Below are 21,324 nucleotides of genomic sequence, written 5' to 3'. Positions count from 1 at the left end.
AATTGAATGGTCTTAGCACCCTTGTCAAAAATCAATTGACAATAGATACATGAATCTGGACTCTCATTTCTATCCCACTGATCTATATGTCCATCTATATGTCAGTACCACACTGCTTTGATAACCGTAAGTTTTGTAGTAAGTTTGAGTCATCCAATGTTATTTTTGTTTTTCAAAACTGTTTTGACTTTTGGGGTCCCTTGCAATTCCACATGACATTTAGGATCTGTTTTTCCATTTCTGAAAAAAAAAAGCCATTGAGATTTTGATAGGGATTGCACTGAAGCTATAGATTGCCTTGGATAGTGTCACCATTAAAGCAATATTGTCTCCCAATCCATGAACATGAGGCATCTCCATTTATTTAGGTCTTTATAATTTCTTTCAAATATGTTTTGAAGGGGCACCTGGGTGGCTCAGTGGTTGAGTGTCTGCCTTCAGCTCAGGTCATGATCCCGGGGTTCCAAGATCAAGTCCTACATTGGGTTCCCGCAGGGAGCCTGCTTCTCCCTCTGCCTGTGTTTCTGCCTCTCTCTGTGTGTCTCTCATGAATAAATACATAAATAAATAAAATCTTAAAAAAACAAATATGTTTTGTTTTCAGAGTATAAGTTTTATACTTCTTTTATTAAATTCATTTCTAAACATATTATTCTTTTTGATGCTATTATAAATGAAACTGTCTTCATAATTTCATTTAAAGATGACTAAGCACTAAAGTATGAAAATTCAACAGATTTTTGGGTATTGATTTTGTATACTACAACTTTGCTGAATTCATTTATTAGCTCTAATTTTTTGTGGATTCTTTAGGACTTTTTATATATAATTTCATATCATCTGAAAATTGACTTTCCTTTCTTCCTTTCCAATATGAACACTTTTTTTCTTTCTAATTGCCCTAACTAAAACTTCCAGTACAATGTTCAACAGAAGTGGTAATAGTGGGCACCCTTCTCTTGTTCCTGACCTCAAGGGAAAATCTTTCAGTCTTTCACCATTGAAAGACCATTATATTAGTTGTCTGTTTTTCATATAGGACTTTTATATTGACAAATTTTCCTCTATTTCTAGTTTGTGAGTATTTCTATCATGAAACCATAGTGGGTTTTGTCAAATGTCTTTCCAGTGTTAATTGAGATGTGCTTTTTTCCCTTTGCCTATTAATGTGGTGTAATACACCAAATGATTTTCATATGTTGAACCATTCTTGCATTCCTAGGATCAACCTCACTTGGTTATGGTGTATTAAACTTTTAAGATGGTGCTGGATTCAGTTTGCTGATATTTTGTTGAGGATTTTTATATCTATATTCATAAGGGATATTAGTATATAGTATTATTTTCTTGTGATGTCCAGTTAGAAACGTTTTCATTTGAACTCCAGTTAATTAACATACAGTATAATATTAGTTTCAGACGTACAATTTAGTGATTCAATACTACCATACAATACCCAGTGCTCATCACAAGTACACTCCTTTACCCCTATGCCCTATTTAACCCATCTCCCCACCCACCTCCCTTTCTGGTCACCATCAGTTCTCTACAGTTAAGAGTGTTTCCCAGAATGCCTGGGTGGCTCCGCAGTTGAGCATCTGCCTTCAGCTCAGGGCATGATCCCAGGATCTGGGATCAAGCCCTGCATTGGACTCCCTGTGGGAACCTGCTTCTCCCTCTGCCTAGGTCTCTGCCTCTGTCTCTCTTTGTGTCTCTCATGAGTAAATAAATAAATAAATAAATAAATAAATAAATAAATAAATCTTTAAAAAAGAGAGTCTGTTTCTCAGTTTGCCTCTCTTTTTTATTCCTTTGCTCATTTGTTTCTTAAATTCCTCACAGGAGTGAAATCATATGATATTCATCTTTATCTAACTACTTATTTCATTTAGCATAATATTGTCTAGCTCCATCCATTTCATTGCAAATGGTAAGATTTCATTCTTTTTAGTGGCTGAGTAATATATGAGTATGTGTGAATACATATGTATATCTATGTATACACACACATCCCCATACACACATACCACCTCTCCTTTATCCATTCATCTGTCAATGGATACTTGGGCTGTTTCCATGATTTGGCTCTTGTAGATAACGCTGCTATAAATATCAGGGTGCATGCATTCCTTCAAATCAGTAATTCTTTTTATCCTTTGGGTAAACATCTAGTAGTGCAATTGCTGGAACATACGGTAGTTCTATTTTTAAATAATTTATTCACTTACTTATACTTATTTTAGAGAGAGTGTGCATGTGAGCAAGGGGAGGGGCAGAGGAAGAGGGAGAGAAACTTAAGCAGACTCCACATTGAGCTCAGAGCTCGAGATCATGACCTGAGCTGAAACCAAGAATTGGAGGTTTAACTGACTGAGCCACCCAGGTGCCCTAGTAGTTCTATTTTAACTTTTTGAAGAACTCCATACTGTTTTCCAGAGTGGCTACACCAGGTTGCACCAACAGTGCAGGAGGGTTTCCCTTTCTCCACATCTTGCCAATACCTGCTGCTTCCTGTGTTGTTGATTTTAGGCATTCTGACAGGGTAATCTGATATCTCATTGTAGTTCTGATTTGCACTTCTCGGATGATCAGTGATTTCAAGCATCTTGGGATGTTATTGTATGGCTTTAGTATCAGGGTAATGCCGGCCTAATAGAATGTGTTAGAAAGTGTTAATTCCTCACTTACTTTTTGTAAGTTTGAAAAGGATTGATGTTAACTTTTCTTTCAATATTTGGTAGAATTCATCAATGAAGCCATTTGGTCATGGACTTTTCTTTTTTTAGGATGTTGTTTGCTGATTCAATCTGTGCACTTGCTTTAAGTCAATTCATATTTTGTATTTATTTTAAGTAAGTTTTGGTAATTTGTGTGCCACTAGAAATTCGTCCATTTTATATAGGTTATCTAATTTGTTGGCATATAATTTTCATAGTACTTTGTTATAGTCCTTTCTGTTTCTTTAAGGTCTGGAGTAATAATGTCACTTTCATTTATAATTTTAGTAATTTAAACCTCTCCTGTTTTCCTGATCAGTCTAAAATAAAGGTTTCTCAGTTTTGTTGATCTTTTCAAAAGAGCCAACTTTTGATTTCATTGATTCTCTCTATTGTTTTTATATTCTTCATTTTAATTATCTGCACTCTAATACTTATTATTTCCTTCCTTCTGGTAGCTTTTGATATTAGCTTGCTCTTCTTTTCCTTAAGGTGTAAAGTCAGGTTATTGATTTGGGATCTTTCTTCTCTTATAATACAAGCATTTACAGCTATAAATTTCCCTCTGAGCACTACTTGTCTTTGACCCAATACATGTCAGTATGTTGTGTTTTCTGTGTGTGTGTGTTTGTTTTTATTCATCTCAAAGTATTTTCTAATTTTACTTGTAATTTCTTTTGCAACTCAATGGTTAAGAGTGTGTTAATTTTTACATTTAGAGAAATTTGTGTTTTCCTCCTCTTATTGCTTTCTAGTTTCATCCCAGTGTGATTAGATTCTTTGTATGATTTGAAAATTTTCATTTATTGAAACTTCTCTTGTGACTTAACATATAACTTACCCTAAAGATTGTTCCACATGCACTTGAAAAGAATTTGCTTTCTCCCGCTGTTAGACCGTATGTTGTATATATGTCTGCTAAATCTAATTAGTTTTAAAGTGGTGTTCAATCTCCAGTTTTCTTATTCATTTTCTGTCTACTTGTTCTATCCATTATTCGACATGGGATATTTAAGTCTACTAACTACTATTGTACAGATGTCTATTACTCCTTCAATTCTATCAGTTTTTCCTTCATATATTTTGGGGCTCTGTTATTAAGCTCATATATGTTTATCATTGCTATATTTTCTTGATGAATTATCCCTTTGATCAATACATACTGATCAATTACGTACGTAATGCATCCTTTGTCTCTTGTGGCAATTTTTGACTTAAAGTCTATTTTGTCTGATATTAATATAGCCACACCAGCTCTTCTGGTTACTATTTGCATGGAACATATTTTCCCTTCCTTTTATTTTCAACCGATTTGTGTCTTTGAATCTAGTTACTCTTCTATGGATGGATATTTGAACTATGTTTATTTGTCCATTCTGCCAATGTCTGCCTTTTACTTGGAGAGTTCGGAGAGTTTAAACCATTTTATCTAAAGTGATTACCGGGGCACCTGGCTCACTCAACTCTTGATCATGGGGTTGTGAATTTTAGCCCCAAGCTGGGCATAGAGATTACTTTTAAAAAGTTTAAAAATGAATAAATACTGATAAGACCAGACTTAACTTTTGCCATTTTGTTAATTGTTTTCTGTATGTCTTATACTTTTTTTCACTCCTTAATTTCTCCATTACTGCCTTCTGTTGTGACTGATTTTTCCCCCTAGTGTACCATTTTGATCCTCTCTGTTACTTTCTGTACATTTTTAGTTTCTCAGTGATTACCTTGAGGTTTACTATGAATATCTTAATTTTGAAACAATTAAGTTTAAATTAGGACCAATCTCCTTTTAACAGTATACAAAATTCTGCTGCATTACAATTCCTTCCACCCTTTATGTTACTGTCACAAACTTCATCTATCGGCATTGTGTGTCCATCAACAAAGACTTATAATAATAATTTTAAACATTTACCTTTTCGTTTTTTTAGTTTTTAAAAAGATTTTATTTATTTATTTATGAGAGAGGGAGAGAGAGAGAGAGAGAGAGAGAGGCAGAGACATAGGCAGAGGGAGAAGCAGGCTCCCCGCAAGGAGCCTGATGCAGGACTCTATCCTAGACCCTGGGATCACAACCTGAACCAAAGGCAGACGCTCAACTACTGAGCCACCCAGATGTCCCAGTTTTTAAAATTTTTTAAACGATTTTATTTATTGATTTGACAGAGGGAGAGCACAAGTACAAACAGGGGGAGTGGCAGAGGAAGAGGGAGAAGCAGGCTCCTCACTGAGCAGGAAGCCTGATGCAGGGCTGGATCCCAGGACCCTGGGATCATGACCCAAGATGAAGGCAGATGCCTAACCAACTGAGCCTCCAAACATTTGGAGCCAGCCCCAAATATTTGCCTTTTAAATCATATAGGAAAAAGAAGAATTTAAAACCAAAAATGCAATACTATTCTCTTTTCCATTTATTTTTATGACTATCTTTACTGCTCCACCTTATTTCTTTGTTTGCTTTCTAATTATTGTCCAGTGTCCTTTCATTTTAGACTAGAGGACTCCCTTTAGCACTTCTTATAAGGTAGGTTTACTAGTGAAAAACTCTTTCAGCTTTTATCTTGTGATATCTTAATTTTTTCTTCATTTGTGAAAGATAGTTTTATGGGACATAGAATTTTTAGTTTACAATTCTCTCTTTTAGCACTTTAAATATGTCATACCAGTGCCTTCTGCCCATCATGGTTTCTGAGGATCAATTGGCTATTAATCTTATTGAGTACCCTTTATATATGATGACTTACTTCTGTCTTGCTGACTTCAAGTTTTACTTTCTCTTTTATTTTGACAATTTGACTATAATGCATGTTAGTGTGGATCTCTTTGAGTTTATACCAGCAGTTCTTTCTGCTCCTTTTTTTTCTCTTCCTCTGAGACTCTTATTAACAATATATTCATTTGTTTGAAGGTTTCCCTCAGGTTTCTTAGCCTCTGTAACATTTTTAATTATTTTTTCTTTATGTTCCTCAGATTTGATAATCTCAATCGACCTATCTTCATGTTTTATAATTATTTTTTTATTCCTGGTTAAATCTGCTGTGGAACCCCTCTTGACTTTTTCATTTTAGTTTTTATGCTTTTGAGTTCCAGAATTTCTATTTCCTTCATTTTTATAATTTTATCTCTTAATTGATATGCTCTATTTGTGAGACATTGTTCTCCTGATTTCCTTTAGTTTTTTTCCATGGCTTCCTTTAGATCTTTTAGCATATTTATGACAGTTACTTTGAAGTCCAGCATTGAACTTCCTCAGGGGCAGTTTCTGATCATTTATTTTTTTCCTGTGCCTGCAACCACTAATCTGTTCCTTTTTAAAAATTATTATTTCAAGAATATTATCTAAATGAAATCACTCAGCACATTTTTCTCTAAAAAGAAAGTTGATATTAGTTGAAAAAAATTAAAATGTACCATTGAGAATGATGGCCAAAGTAAATGGCTATAAAGGTCACCTGGAGTATAAAAGTCAGGGTGTCCCTCAGAAGCCTAAATAGAGGATACATTTACCATGGATTATGGCAAAGGAGAGGGGAAAATCGTGGGAAGCAGTGGCAGTAGTCTTTGAAGTGGATGGGGAAATAATATCGATAGCAGCTACCATGTGTTGAGCAATATGTTGTGCTAGGCATTGGTCCAAGGGTTTTATGTATACTATTTCCTTCCTTCCTCCCAACAACCCTGTCTGGTAAGTCCTATTATTGTCCTTCTTTAAAAATGAAGACACTAAAAAAAAAAAATGAAGACACTGAGTTTCAGAAAGGTTAAGTAACTTGCCCAGTTTTATACAATTAGTAAAGTTCAGAGCCAAATATCAAATCTGCTTTGTATGGTCATAGGGCAGGTGTCCACATGAAGCTATTGTTTCACTGTAGAGGCTTGGATCAAGAAGGCAGAGTGGTTTTCTATAAAGGCTGTGGGCTTCTATCAGTAATGCCAAGAGACGGGGACAATAACCTAGAAAAAGGAAGAGGGGAACCTGGCTGTCAGTAGAGCATGCCATTCCTGATCTCACCCATGTTGGGTGTAAAGATTACTTAAAAATAAATAGTGTAATTTGGTATCAAAAGTTCTATGATAGAATAAGAATCTTTTTGATTTGATTTTAAGTTATCCATTCTTTGTGATTTTATACACACACACATCTCCTGATTTTATTGACTGTCCTCATCTAAGTAAGAGGAAGGATCTCTTGTTTAGATGATGGCCTTAGAGATGTAACTTTAATTCCTTACATACCTTACCAAAAGTGTCACATTCTGTCAGTAGTTTTACACAAGGGGCTAGGATATTTTTTTCTGTAAAAAAGGACCAGATAGTATTTTTAGCTTTGTTGGCCATATAGTGTTTGACTCAGTGACACTGCTATTACACAAGAGTAGTCACAGATAATACACAAATCAATGAGTATGGCTTTGTTCCAATAAAACTATCTTTGCATCCTTTTTATGGCTGTGTAGTATTCCATTGTGTATATATACCACATTTTCCTTATTCATTCATCTATTGACAGACACTTAGGTTATTTCCATGTCTTGGCTATTTTAAATTATGCTGCAATAAATAGGAAGTGGTCCTAAATTGGCCCATAGTCCATAGTTTGCCAACCCTGGTTTTAGAGCATAAGAAACTTCGATGGTTTCAGGAGAATAAACACAAATGGAGGACAGGTCAACAAAGCTGATTACACTAACTTTGGTTTATCTAATATTAAGATTGCTAGGTTTGTGAACTACTGACCCCATTTAATACAAGCAAATAGTTGTTGTATTTACAGGGTGACAAATTTCATTGCAATCTATGTCTCAACTGCTGAAGAATCACTTCTTTGAAAATACCAGGCTCTATTGAATTGCAGGTTGCAGACCTCAAAAATCAATGTTAGGTTGTCACTTGATACCATTCAATAGTATCCCAAATTTGGTAAAAAACCAGTATGCACCTGAATTACCAAGACCTAAACAGACATGGTCACTGACTATGATCAATGAATTCATATTCCTTGAATTCACAACTGGCCTTGAGTAACAAGGGATAATAGAAACCCACGTGGAATCGCAACCAACTTCAGGAACCCCATAAACCTTGCTTGGAATTACTTATTCAGTGATTGCTTTCTCCACTAGCAGGTTCATTTGCCATTGGATCCTAAGCACCTAGCCTAGTTCCTAGCATATAGCACATGCCCAAGAAATATTTTTTTAAGATTTTATTTATTTATTCGAGAGAGGGTGGGGGCAGAGACACAGGCAGAGACACAGGCAGAGGGAGAAGCAGGCTCCATGCAGGGAGCCTGACATGGGTCTCGATCCCAGGACTCCAGGATTATGCCCCGGGCCGAAGGCAGGCATTAAACCGCTGAGCCACCCAGGGATCCCCCGAAGAAATATTTTTAATGGAATGAATCATTAAATATAGAACTCAGAATTTCCCATACTTTATATATTCTCATTAAGTTAGACTGGTAGATGGTAGTGAAGCCAGTATGAAGAAGGGAATGCATTTTCTCTCTTTTTTTTTTTTTTTAGACTTGGTTTTAGAGAGAGAAAGTACACATGTGCAAGTGGGGAGTGGGACAGAGAGAGAGAATCTTCAAGCCAACTCCCTGCTGACAGCAGAGTCCCAAGTGGGGCTCCATCTCATGACCCATGGGATCATGACCTGAGCCTAAACCAAGAGGCAGTGGCTCAGCGGACTGAGCTGTCCAGGCACCTCAGGAAATGCATTTTCAATATTGTTCAATTACTGTTGCATAGGATTCACAGCACAGAAGTATACCCAGAGCAACCGCACCTTCCATGCACAGGAATGACTTCCAATTCATACACAAATTGCTTATGTTTAAATGTCACTTCTGAAGTACATGGGCCATTTATTCTTAGGTTAAACTCATCTTATACCCATCCATCCATCCATCCCATCTCTCCAAAAGAAACTAAGTCATAAACTGTTTGCTTAGTCAACTGTTGCTCACAGCCAGAGCAAAGGGAGCCATCCATCCAATCCCACCCAAATGATCATGTGTCCATATTAGCGAGGTCAGATGCCTGAGGTTTGCCTAACGTGAAAGGGGGGAAGCTAGGTTCTAGCAAGCAACCTAGGTGGCAAATGGTGAAAGGAAGAGATGCCAGTGGGTAGTACTCTCCAAGGAGGCTCTGGCAGGATGGATTTGAAGTGGTAAGGCTGCAGGGCACAAAGCCAGGATGACGGTTCCTACAATGAGATAAATGACGACACCCACTCGTGAGAGAACCACAATGGCTCCTGCCCAGGGTGGCTGCGGCCTGCCCACCGGACAGGAGGAGTGCTTGACTAATTGCATGCTGCCTGTCTCTATATAGCACCGTTTGTTTATTGAAGGTCCCCTTCTTTGTCCTGAACAAATTGACCCATTTGCTTCACTTTGTGCATTTAATTTTCATCTGTACGTTTGCAAAATACCCCATCGCTGTTCATTATGGTAAATTAATATTAGTGTTTCTGTAAGACAACCATCAGCCCTCATTTTCACTAACTCTTACCCACCTCTCCCCCCATCCTTGACTAATAGATATCATTTCAACAGTTTGACTAACTGCCGTGTTATAAAAAAAGGCAGTAATTTATACTGATGTAATGGCCGTGATAAAAATCATTTGTGTGCTGATTTTATAAATTAGGGTGGAAATGTGAGTGCCTCTGAAAAATGAAGTGCTACCACATGGATTCCACTGTTGCTAATGCTTCATACCTTTCTGCTTCATTAAACCAATTTCACGGGGAGATGAGTTAGAGGAAGAAGCTGTGCTGCTTATGAGACGCAACAATGGTTTATTGAAAGAAATGGGGCTAAGATTAAATTAAGTGCTACTCGAGAAATATGGAAATACAAAAATACTCGGGCTTCTAGATGAGTAATTCAAAAATACGATAAGTTAGCTCTTTCATACTCCAAAAACTGGCTCATCATAATTGCACAGAACTGAATTCACAGCTTACTAATTAATATTGAAGAGCTTCTTGAAACTACCCTTATGAGTGGGAGGACCCAAGACTGAATTTATCCCATTTCCATTTTGAAATCATGTGAACTCAGAACTTTCTTTTGGATCTATTCTGAGAGAGTTGGATCTTTAGAATGCCTCCTCAGTGGTTTACTCATGCTGGAGAAGTAAATGCCAATCTCAGATATAAGAGGAAGAAGCAAGAGGAAGGCACGTGGCAGACAGTAGTCAAGCCATTCACCAGCAATAGGTAATTACCAAAACTCACTGGGTTGATCTGTTGTCTCTGGATTTCAGGTGAGCACATCACCAACTCAATCTGGATTTATGCTGGCCTACATCTTGCTGCCCCTTTTTGGAGAATGCCCTAAAATGGAGGTGGAGACCCTGAAAAAGATATCATTGGTTGGGCATGCCCTTAGAGCAGGTACCAAGAGATTGGGATGGAGTTGTTTCCACTGTTCATCTAAATTGCCTACTATTTCCCCCATTCTGATGAGTTTGAAGTTTTCACTTTCTAGCAACTAAACCCTATTTGTTCCCTGAGTTGTGAAGGATATAAACACAAAGGGATTCATTCATTAAATAAGAGGCTTATGAATACTTAGTGAGTTTTTTTTTAATGCAGAATTTCAAAGTGCAGCTGAGGAACTGCCACTTTCCTCTCTCATCACAATGAGATCTCTGTGTGTAAGTGACCCAAGTCCTGGGGTTGAGTCCAGCTCTCAGATTAGCACAGAAAACACGTACAGACGCGACTTTCAACCCACCCCCTCCCATCGATGATAAAAGGAGTTCCCAAAAGTTGTGCCTCCAGGATGGGAGGGAAAGATTTCAAGATTGCAATCCTGAGGACTATATACCAAGAGCCAGAGTCACATCCCCACTCAAAAGAGGAAGTCATTGATGTCAGGTCTGCTGCTATCATCCTAAACTTTGGGCTTCAACAGACTTGATTCAAATAGTTAACACAGCATGTTTACAGTTATAGCAAACACTGTTCATCACACTTTTACAGAGGGAACAGAGGGACTTGTGGCAATTCCTTTTCAAGGCTCATCCCTGCTACCAGCTGATAGGTATGTTCACAATCATCAGGAAGGGAAGGCTTACAGCCCAGATACCCCTCAGCTTGATTGTGGTTTGCAAAGCCTATATCGTGGTTTGAGCATTACAAAAGGCATGTGTTGAGCTCATGATTAAAGAATGAACTTGAGGAAAATAAAGTTTTAGAGAAGTGTCTGCATTTGGGTTAGATACTTCCAGAACGGGACATAGTTAAGAACTTGGTCTTCAAATAACTGATGATTTTAAGCCTCATCTTCCCGGTCCATAAAGTAAGATCTCTAAAGTTTATACTTCGAAAAATAAATAAATAAAAAATAAAGTTTATACTCGCCAGAAATTTCTATTGTCTACATGGTCTTCTCTATTAGAAACTGTCTAGAGGAGGCCCCCAACAAGCCTGATGCTAATAGTTACAAAGGAGTTATTTTCTGTCTATGGCTCATAAAAATTACATCAAAGTCTAATGTTTTATGTAAATGACACAAAACAGGTTTGAAGGCTCAGGATCACAAAGTTTTAAGGACAAAAAGCATGCATGTGTATTCGGCTGGAGGGAAAAAGGAGAGTCTTAAAAGATAAAGGTGGCTGCATTCACATCCTTCCCTTGTCTGTTTCCCTCCCGCCCAACAATCTAAGATTCTCCAGTCCCAGAGGGAACCTGAGTCTGGGTAAAGTATCCTGTTTTCTCGCACAGCAGCAGTCTATCTCTTGTCCCCACTGTGGCTGGAGCCCTGGAGGGGATTGGCAGTGCCAGGAAGATTCAGAATCCCCTGGGCAGACTATAGGAAAAGCATAGGTTCATATTTTTCACATACTGAAATTGGGGGAAACCGTAAGCCCCTTAAGAGATTTGCCTAAAAATCATACCAAGCACCAAAGAGCAGATGACTGGGAAATAGGACCCACAGTTCCTAGACTTCATCTGGGCCAGGGTGTGGGCCAAAAGGTGGCAAGATGAAATGGCTAAGAACCATTGATTGGTAGAAACAGACCGGGCTTAGGGATCCCCCCATATCACGTAAACATTATAGTCATTTGCTGCTCCTTCTGTCCATCTTCTACTAAGCATTACTCTTTCAAGTCAATTTTAATTTATCTCTGAGCCTATACTTCAAACTAAGAATTCTGTTTAGGCTTTACCTCTTCTCCTTTCTTCCCTTTCTGTGCTACTCTCTTTGCAATTGCAGTGGACTTGGGTGCGTGTGTGTGTGTGTGTGTGTGCTTATGTGTGTGTGTGTGTGTGTGTGAGAGAGAGAGAGAGAGAGAGAGAACGAAAGTGAAAGCATGGTAGCAAAATAGCAGTGGAGGCATTTTAACCTTATATATTACTTCATTTAGTAAGGCACATATACCTACTGAGGATATTAAATCAGTAATTGGCAATGCGTGCATTCATATGGCTACCATTTTGAAAAAACAGAAATTGCTGAGGAAGTTTAAGAAGCCTACCTTCAGATGCACAGTTAGCATCGCAGTCCGGAAACAGTGGGTCTCAAACTTGAGCAAGCATTAGAATCACCTGTATGGCTTGTTAAAAAGCAGACTGGTGGGCCCCACCCTTAGAGGTTCCAGATGCCTAGGCCAGGGGTGAGTCCTTAGATTTTGCATTTCTGACAAGTTCCCAAGTTATGCTGATACTCCTGGTTTGGGAACACAAAACAAATAAGCCCCAGTGCTTTACCCAGTTGTACTCAAATGCTTTGAACATTAGAACCACCTAGGGCTCTTTTGAAAAACCCAAAACCCAACCCCAAAGCCCATTCTGCACCTTGTATCGATTAAGTAAAAAATCTCTGGGGGGGGGGGGATCCCTGGGTGGCGCAGCACGACCCTGGAGACCCGGGATCAAATCCCACATCAGGCTCCCGGTGTATGGAGCCTGCTTTTCTCTGCCTCTCTCTCTCTCTCTCTCTCTCTCTGTGACTATCATAAATAAATTAAAAATTTTAGAAAAATCTCTGGGGGTAGGACCATATATAAGTATTTTTCCAGCTTCCCAGCTGATCCAAATGTGCAGCCAAGTTTGAGAGCCAGTGCTGTAGAAAGCAAAGGTGGTTTCTTACATTTTTGTTTTCGTTTTGTTTTAGCAAGACGAGAGGATATAATTACCTCATGTAGACACAGTGCTGATTTTTTTCACATGCTTTCATGTCCAAGTAGTATCAGCAGATGATTTGCCACAGTTCCAAATATTTGTGCTCAATGTCAGGCAGAAGGTGTGGGTGACTGGGAAAATTTAAAGTACAGTCAGTCCCAGAGAGACTAGAAATTTGATCAATCAAAGTCAGGCATTGGAGCTTCCAGAAATCACCAATCAGAACATCCAAGAGGGGGCCTTAAAAGTAGCTTTTCTGATAACTGCTTAAGAGTTTATGCTTTCTTTTAAGCCAACGGAGGTTCCTTAGGCCCATCCACTTGGATCCCCCCGCCCCCAGCTCAGTTTTTGGAACTATAAAAGCGTTTTTTGTTCTTGCCTAGGTTCTCTCATTACCAGTACTGGCACTAGAACAGTGGTTCCCCAAATTGCGCATAAGTATCACCTGGGGAGCTTCAAAAATACTAATGCCCATTTCCAACCCACCCACCCTCCAAAGACTGTGATTTCTTAGTCTGGGAGGGCCTGGGCTCTGGAATTTTTAAAAGATTTCTTGATGATAATGATATGCAGACAATTTGGGAACCACAGGGTTAGAACAATGAATCCTGTTACTGCTCCATTCTGCTAGAGTTTCTGCTTGCCTTGTCCACCCAATATGGACTCCAAATTCTTCACCTCTGGGCACTATCTGCAACACAACTGAAGACATTCTTCCACCTGGGCCTTGAAGAGTTAGGTGGTAATGACTGAACTTTTACTGTGGAATGGGAAAGGTGCCTCAGTAACTGAAACATCTAGCCCCTTGCTGTTTAATGTATGGTCTGTGGCCAACATCATCAGCATCACCTGGGAACATTTTAGAGCTGCTAGTGCTTGAGGCCCATCCCATACCTGCTGACTTCTCAGGTGATGTGTATGCACATTGAAGTCTGAGAGTTACTTAAAACATTTTTTAAAAAGGGGTGCCTAGGTGGCTCAGTCAGTTAAGCATCCGACCCTTGATCTTAGCTCAGGTCTTCATCTCAGGGTCGTGAGCTCAAGCCTCACATTGGGGCCTACCTAAAAGAAAAGTCTGAGAATTACTAGTCTTCTTACCTCAGGTCCTGTCCCGGGAAAATGGCTTTTCACTCATCTGGGATTGTTGGATTCAGCAAATAAAAATACAGGATGATCAGTTAAAATTGCATTTCAGATAAATGACAAATAATATATAGTATTTCCCATGAAGTATTGTCATCCTGTATTTTATTAGGCAAAGTTATAGCCCCTCACATTCAAGGATTGATACTACAAAGATACCTATCTCGGTTTTCTTCTGGGACCATGACCATGTTCTCTTGCACTTCATGTCTTTCAAGTCATTCCAGATAGACATTTGGTCTGATACAGACTGGGTCTTGAGACCCAATCCCAACATAGGTGCTTGACGTCCAGCTTTGTGCCAAGCTAACTCAAGCCTCATAAATGCCAACTAGTCAGCTCTTACATCATGTCTAATACCTCCTATCTTTGGAGCTATGCCATTCCTTATCCAAATGTGGCTAAAAAGCTTTGCGTAGTGGCAGTATCGTAGCCAATGAGGTTTATCCGAGGCGCGATTATTGCTAATTGAAAACTTTTCCCAAATGTGGCTAAAGAAATAGCATCTCTCCCAGTTTTTCCTGAATCTTCTTTCATCGCCTGGATTCTGAGTCATTCATTGAGCTTCCTCTGTGCACCTTACAATGTGTTGCCTGGTCTAGACCAATTTTGTAGCGTAAAGGTCACTTCTTGGGGTGGGGGCTGGGGAGTGGCTTTTACACCAGTGGCAGAGATTTCACAGTCCCTGTGTCCTCAGTTGTTCCATGGTAACACTCCAAGTATAGAATCCTCTTAGTTCTACAAATCTAGATATCCCAGTTCCTAACTAGCTAATGTACAGACCTGTTCAAAATTGAAACTTAACGAGGATGGTTTCATCTGTAAAATGCCTGAAGCTTCCTATCTGGGTATATACACTGTCATGTGAATATGCTTCTTGCTAAGCTCAGTTCAGGTGGGAAGTAGCATATAGGCCATTCATGTCTAGGGATAAGAAAAGAAACCCTCTTCAAGTTGGCTGCACCCGACAAAACCACTTCAGTATGCAGAAGTCTGTGACTGTGTGCTATTCTGTATATCACATGGTCAGCCATTCCCATTTCATTTATACACTCATGCAGTTAGTTCCAAATATTCTTTGGGAGGAGATGATAAGTCTCCCTCCCCCAAATGCACCTTCCCATATTGTTTACACACAGTCTCAGAGAATCCTTCCCATGAGGTCTGTAGCCTCAAGGCTGAAAATATTTGTTCTATATGATGAACAGGGGCTTGGCTCCTACATAAACATTAGCATAATTTCCATTATCATCATAATAATCTCATAAATTTGTATAGTGCTTGATGGTGAAACACTTTCAGATCCCTTATCTTAGTACTACATCCCTTGGAACTAGGTGTTATACTCTATTCTACAGACATCTTAAGGCACTTTGCCATTAAACTCTACATTATTACAATCAAACTAATTATTTGACATTATGTGCCCCCCCCCAAAATCTGTATCATCTGAATTAAGATTTTAAAAATCAAATATCAGTCCCTGAGTGAAGAGATCCACCCTCCCCATTTGGGTGAATATCCTCCATCCCCTGAGGGTCCAGATAGAACAGAAAGGGGAAGGAGGGCATGAAAGACACAAAAATATAAAGATAAGAATACTGGAAATATTTCAGAATATTCCAGAATACTGGAAAATATTCCAGAATACTGGAAAATATTTCATAGACTGAAATTTTAAAAAGGTTATTAACATTTTTTATTTTTTCACTTTTACTGAAATATGTAATGTTATGAGCGCTGATATTTACAATGATAGAATGCTATTAGCACAGGAATTTGTTTAAATAACCATTAGGCCAAATTCTCTTTAATTCTCAAAAAAAAAAAAACAGTTTAAACAATGGCTTAGGAAGTTATTTTCAAAATAACACACCTATTTTAAAAATACACTTTAACTTACTATGACACCTGATAATGTGTCATCTATTTAAATTACAAGTACCATCATTGAACAACAGATAACAAGAAATTGGCACTTTAAAATTTCACTGTTATGTCAATAATACTTTTTTTAAGTTAATACCTTTGACATAGGTTTTAGTTGTTTGCAATCTGTTACCTTGTTTTATTATGATATACTAGTTTATTAAAAATATATGTAATCTAAAAAATCAAATATCAAAAAAATCAAAATCAAATATCAAATTGATGTAGGTATCTAAACATCATCATAGAAAGCAGCAACAAGAGGGACATTGGATAACTGCTTGCCTGCTTGCTTTTCTAGGACATGGTCCATACTATCCTTTATTTCTCCTGTCCTTACCAGTTTTTTCACCTGTAACTCTCTAGTGGAAAGAGTTTTCAGGATGGAAGGGCTAAAATTCAAATCCTATGTTTGCCAAGTGAAATTAGGCAAGTCACTTAAACTCTTGTTCTCAGGTTTTTCATATTTATTTTTTTATTATTTTGTTTATTTATTAATGACAGACACAGACAGAGAGAGAGAGAGGCAGAGACACAGGCAGAGGGAGAAGCAGGCTCCATGCAGGGAGCCTGAGGTGAGATTCGATCCAGGATCTCCAGGATCACACCCTGGGCTGAAGATGGAGCTAAACTGCTGGGCCACCGGGGCTGCCAGGTTTCTCATATTTAAAATGGGGTTAATAAGAGTAGCGACTTGAAAGGGTTATTGAGAGCATTAGACAAAATTATGTATGTAAAGCACTCAGGGAGGGAGTGAGCAATAGGCACTCATGAAGTAATAACCTCCTGTCCCCCAACAAAAAGAATCGTGCATCTCTTCATGCAGCACTGTGTTCCCCAAATGCCTGAAATATGGAAAAATGCTATTTCTCACAGTGTTCAAACACTATAAGCTACTTTAAAAAACTGAAGTTAGGGGCACCTGGGTGGTTCTTGGTGTCAAGTATACACTTGGTTAAGCGTCTGCCTCTAGATTTGGGCTCAAGTCATGATTTCAGGGTGGTGAAATTGGGCCCTACATGGGGCTCCACACTTGGCATGGAGCCTGCTTGGGCTTCTCTCTCTTCTTCTCCCTCTATCCCACCCCACAACCGCTTGCATGCTTTCTCTCTTTCTCTCTCAAAAAAAAGAACTGAAACCATTCAGAATATATACTCTGAGCACAGTGGGATCAAACTAAAAATCAATAACAGAAAGATAACAAAAGATCTTCCAAACATTTGGAAATTAAGCAATATACTTCTAAATAATCCATGGATCATAAAGTTTCAAATAAAAATTTAAAATATAGAGAACTGAATAAATAAATAAAATCTTTTTTAAAATAAATAAAATATAGAGAACTGAATGAGAATGAAAATACAATCTATTAAAACATATGGGATTCAGCTATATCAGTGTGGAAAGGCAAATGTATAGCACTGAATGCTAATATGAGAAAGCAAGATACATCTCAAATCAATCATCTAAATTCCTATACCTTAAAAAAAGAAGAGCAAAATAAACCCAAAGCAAGCAGAAGGAAGGAAGAAAAGGATAAAGCTGCAAACAAATCAATAAAACTGAAAATAGAAAAACAGGAGAGAAAAATCAATGAAACAAAGCACGGATTCTTTGAAAAAAATCAATAAAAGACTGAGAAAGATGAAAAGAGAGAAGACACAAACAACATCCAGCACAAAGCAGGAATAACACTACAGAGAATGTATCCATTAAAGGAAAAATACGAGAACGATACAAACAACTGTAGGCTCATTAATTTGATAACTAAGATGAAATAGAAACAATTCCTTGAAAAGCACAACTTACCAAACCTCAGTGGAGTTGAAATAGGCATCCTCTTTGGTCCTATGACCACTAAAGAAATTGTATTTAATTAAAAACTCCCCCTAAAAGATAATATCCAAGCTCAGATGGTTTCATTGGAGAATTCTACCAAACATTTAAAGGATTAACACCAATCTTACACAAATTCTTTCAGAAAATAAAATAAGAAGCACTTTCTGACTCATTTTCTATGGCAAGCATTACTTTGATTCGAAAACCAGACTTAGTACAAAAAAAGAAAGGAAAAAGAAAACTGCAGACCAATATCCATTAAGAACTTTAATTCCTCAAAAAGTATTGACTCCAATATAGCAATGTATAAAAATATTAGCAACTCAAATACAGCAATGTACAAAAAGAATTACAAACAGTGACCAAATGGGATTTATTAACCAAGGCTGGCTCACTATCCCAAAATCAATGAAAAAAATCAATTGATGTAACCTCTATATCAATAGCCTGAAGGAGAAAAATCGAATGACCATATTAATAGTTTCAGAAAAAAGCAGTTGACAAAATTCAACTACCATTCATAACTTAAAAAACAAAATGAAATCTCTTAGCAAATTAAGAGTGAAGAAGGACAACCTCAACTTGATGAAGAACTTGTACAAACCCACAGCTAACATCATTCATAACGGTGAAAGGCTGAAGGCTTTTCCCCTAAAATTCAAAATAAAGCAATGATGTCAACTTTCACTACTCTTACTCAACATAGTACTAGGAGTTCTAGCCCTGTGACAGGCAGGAAGAAACAAAAGGCATATATAGATTAAAAAGGAAGAAATAAAACTATATTGCAGATGACATGATTGTATAAATACAAAATCCCAAGAAATTGATACAAAACTCTTGCAACTTAGAAATTAATCCATTAAGGTTGCAAGATACAAGACACAAAATATCAGTTGCATTCCTTATGCTAACAATGAACTTCTAAAAACCAAAACGGAAAACCAGTATAATTTACAATCACTTTAAGAAAAATGAACTAGGGGATCCCTGGGTGACTCAGCGGTTTAGCACCTGCCTTCGGTCCAGGGTGTGATCCTGGAGTCCCGGGATCAAGTCCCACATCAGGCTCCCTGCATGGAGCCTGCTTCTCCCTCTGCCTGTGTCTCTGCCTCTCTCTCTCTCTCTCTCTCAGTCTGTGTCTCTCATGAATAAATAAATAAAATATTTAAAAAAGAAAAAGAAAAATGAACTAGGTGCATATCTAACAAAACACGTACAGACTTGTGCGCTTGAATTACAAAACATTGATGAAAGAAATCAAAGAACACCTAAATAAATGGAGGAATATATTGTGTTCATGGATTGGAAGACTCATCGGAGTAAAGATGCCAATTCCTCCCTAACCGATCTATAGATTTCATGCAATTCCTATAAAAATATCAGCAAGGATTGGTAGATACAGGCAAGCTTATTCTAAAATTTATATAGGAAAGTCATAGGCCCTAGAGTAGCTCAAACAATCTTGAATAAAAAGAAGAAAAAAGAGGGAGGAATCACTCCACCTGATATTAAGGGTTACTCTATACCTATAATAATCAAGACAGTGTGGTATTGGCCAAAGAATAGACACATAGATCAATGGAACAGAATAGAGAACTCAGGAATAGATGCATACCAATGTGCCTAACGGATGTTTCACAAAGCCGCAAAGCAATTCAATGGAGGTAATAAACTATTCCCAACAAGTGATACACATGGGCATCCATAGGCAAAAGAATGAACCCTGATCTATGTCTCACACCTTATACAAAAATGGGTCACAGACTTAAATGTAAAATACATGACTTTCAGGGGAAAAAAAAACACATAGGGGAAAATCTTTGGGACCAGGGATTTGTATACTTGACACCAGAAGCACAAACCATAAAGGACACAAGTTGAAGAACTGGACCTTATCAAAATTTAAATATTTTGTTCTGAAAATGCTATGAGCTAGTTTAAAACATCATTCTTGTATAATAAGCAAAATGTTAACAGAATCAGGTGTTTCCAGACATAGCAAAATAGAACCTGGTTTAGTTCACATGTGGAGCTGTGAGTCCACTTTCCTTGGCGGTTAAGTGTGCAGGATATGTGCTCTCGTAGGGCCCGAGTCACTTCCAGGTCACGCATTTCCTGTGGCTAGGACTTTTCTAAAGGTAAGTCAGCTGGAAACAACGTACAATGAACATGCACATAGAATGCCGGGCTTTGGAAAAGAAACACATTTGGGTAAAAGTGAGTAAAGAACTTTATAGTAACCTTTTTTGCAATTCTGACCTTACAGTTGATTGAGATTTCAAAATATGGATAAAAATGTCCCTGGGTTTTAAAAACCCACTGATAGAATCAAACGGCTTTGATTTCAACTGCACTTAAATCTCCTACTGCAGTCAAGGAGGAGACCAACACTCAGTGGCAAAATTCGAAACCCAAGGCTGGCCTCTTTATGACAGAGACAAAGTTGATTGCAGTGAACATTCTTGGCATCAGCTCAAGAAGTTTTGAGTTTCTAGATCCTGAAAAGGAAATGCTCTTAGGAGCCTTTCAGATCATTGATGGGGGTAGTATTGAGGAGGTGCGGTGTAGACGGGGGAGAGGGAGGGGCGAAGAGCTGCTGCCTGGCCTCCAGAATTGGTCTTAACTAACATTTATTAAACCTACTATAGCAAGTGTGTTCACTAGTTTTTTTGTTTGTTTGATGTAATCCTCACTACAGTCTTGGAAAGAGCAAATGCAGGAGGATAATTCAAAACTCAGGGGAGGTAACTCATGTCTGTTGAGTGCTTGCTGTATGTACTGGGCACTCTGCTGTGCACTTTATGCCTTAGAACAATGCAATAAAGTAGATACTATTATCATTTCCATTTTACAGATGAGGCAACAGAGGCTTTGAGAGGGACTTGTCAGCTCACTCTCAGGTTCTGTGTGTGTGTGTGTGTGTGTGTGTGTGTGTGTGTTGCATCCTGCAACAAAATATTCCCAATGCAAATTCTGCCCAAGATCCATCCTCTAGCAGTTAAAAGGACAGATGAGCAGCTAGCCATCAAGCATCTACCAAGGGCAGCCGGCTGGAAGTGGTGGTGGTCCCAGGAAGCCCAGTGACAGGGCTCGCTGTAGCTCTGAAGCAGGGAAAGCAGCATGAGGTTGGCACAGTGTCAAGGGGTGAGGGAAGGGAGGACAGAACCAGAGCCCTAACCAGCATTTTTGGCGCCTGGGGCAAGAAGCGTGAAACTTGCCTTCTCTTCAATGGAAGCTGCTCTTGGAAGGGGGAGGGGCAGCCCTATGCACAAAAGGTCCCCTGGCTGGTGCGCTCCCAGCCCTTGACCTCGGGCCTCTCGCTCCATCCATCTCTGCGACTGCCAAGGGGGCTGGCCTGGGGCCAGGGTGAGGCTTCCAACAGAGACCAGAGAGGTGGTGGGAGAAAAATGCGGTGCCCTCTAAATTTCTGTGCCCCAGTGACCCCACCCTAGCCGGAGCTCTGGAAAGAACAGAAACAGAATGTTGAGCTGAGAAGGGAGGTGAAGGAAGTCACAGAGGGGCTGACTGGAAGAACAGGGAGAGGTCAGGGGGC

General features: G+C 38.6%; 1 long non-coding RNA gene and 1 other non-coding gene across 2 annotated transcripts in view; one reads left to right on the top strand and one right to left on the bottom strand.

The window, feature by feature from the left end:
* The window catches only part of LOC121482877, a 309,951-nt gene that overhangs the window by 29,202 nt on the left and 259,425 nt on the right, over nt 1–21,324 (bottom strand). The window contains exons 7-8 of the long non-coding RNA XR_005985649.1: nt 13,956–13,992; nt 12,872–12,988 (exon numbers count right to left, since the gene is read on the bottom strand). This is a non-coding gene — a long non-coding RNA (uncharacterized LOC121482877). The remainder of the gene's footprint in view (nt 1–12,871; nt 12,989–13,955; nt 13,993–21,324) is intronic.
* LOC121483739 lies at nt 14,408–14,546 on the top strand. Its single transcript, XR_005985839.1, has one exon. It is a non-coding gene; the product is annotated as a U4 spliceosomal RNA (small nuclear RNA).

This window comes from Vulpes lagopus, chromosome X, assembly GCF_018345385.1.
Source record: "Vulpes lagopus strain Blue_001 chromosome X, ASM1834538v1, whole genome shotgun sequence".
Classification (NCBI taxonomy): Eukaryota; Metazoa; Chordata; class Mammalia; order Carnivora; family Canidae; genus Vulpes; species Vulpes lagopus.
This window is presented reverse-complemented; position numbering and strand designations above follow the sequence as displayed.